At 40.7% G+C, this 1055-nt stretch overlaps 1 protein-coding gene and 1 long non-coding RNA gene across 2 annotated transcripts in view; one reads left to right on the forward strand and one right to left on the reverse strand.

The window, feature by feature from the left end:
- The window catches only part of LOC106880801 (opine dehydrogenase), a 9704-nt gene that overhangs the window by 3483 nt on the left and 5166 nt on the right, over window positions 1–1055 (reverse strand). The window lies entirely within an intron of this gene.
- The window catches only part of LOC128249816 (uncharacterized), a 3226-nt gene continuing 2177 nt past the window's right edge, over window positions 7–1055 (forward strand). The window contains exon 1 of the long non-coding RNA XR_008265938.1: window positions 7–574. This is a non-coding gene — a long non-coding RNA (uncharacterized LOC128249816). The remainder of the gene's footprint in view (window positions 575–1055) is intronic.

Here is a 1055-nt window from a genome sequence, read left to right on the forward strand (position 1 = left end):
ATAATCCATGTATTTATTTATTTAGCCATAACCTATGTGGTACTGTTTGGTTGTTAGCACTGCGTTCGACGTAATCGACTTACTCCTCCCTCGAACTTGCCGGCCTTGTGCCAAAATTTAAAACCACTGTTATACCATTATGCATCAGGCGACGAGCTGACAGAATCGTTAGCATACCGAGAAAAATGTGTAGCAGCATTTCGTTCGTCTTTACATTTTGAGTATAAATTCCGCCGAGGTCGACTTTGCCTTTCATCCTTTCGGGGTAGATAAAATAAGTACCAGTTGAACATTGGAGTCCATAACTTATCCCTCTCTCGAAATTGCTGGCCGTGTACCAAAATTTGAAACCGATATTATACCATTATGTAAATGAATCGCACTTCAGAGTATATCTATTTATATTTTTCCCCACCCCCACCCGATACTATCACTTGACATGTTGGGAAGAGTAAGTTATATTCATCCAGCTGAATTGTCAGGTAACAATAACGCCGACCTCATAAGCAGATGCAGAAAAGTCCCTCGCGAAGTGGTGTAGCTACTTGATAACAACAACATTAAATACATACAGGTATATAACTTCGTTTATTTATTTTCTGATAGCTTATCTTTCTGTTTCTTACCCCTCATATACTGGGTGGAGCTTTCAAGTTGTATGTGACTTCCTGTATCAATGTATTTGAACATATCTAAATTAATCACAATAAGTTAAGCCGGCGAGCTGGCACAGTCGTTAGGACGCTGGACAAAATACTTGGCGGCATCTCTTCAGGTTCTGAGTTCTAATTCAGCCGATGTGATTCTGCCTTTTATTCTAATGGAATCGAGAAAAATAAGTACCAGTTTAGTACTGGAAGTCAATGTAATCGACTAGCCATACTTCTCCCAATCTTTCAGGCCCTGTGTTGATAGCAGAAAGTAATTAATTACACAAAGTGTTCATTAGGATAGTATTGTGCTAACGAATTAGTTCGGAACTTTAACCGAGTCTCAGCCCCCTGCCTCCACATTAACTGCCTGGCCTACTCCCTTTCGCCCCAGCTCTACCCCCC

Source organism: Octopus bimaculoides, chromosome 18 (assembly GCF_001194135.2).
Source record: "Octopus bimaculoides isolate UCB-OBI-ISO-001 chromosome 18, ASM119413v2, whole genome shotgun sequence".
Lineage (NCBI taxonomy): Eukaryota > Metazoa > Mollusca > Cephalopoda > Octopoda > Octopodidae > Octopus > Octopus bimaculoides.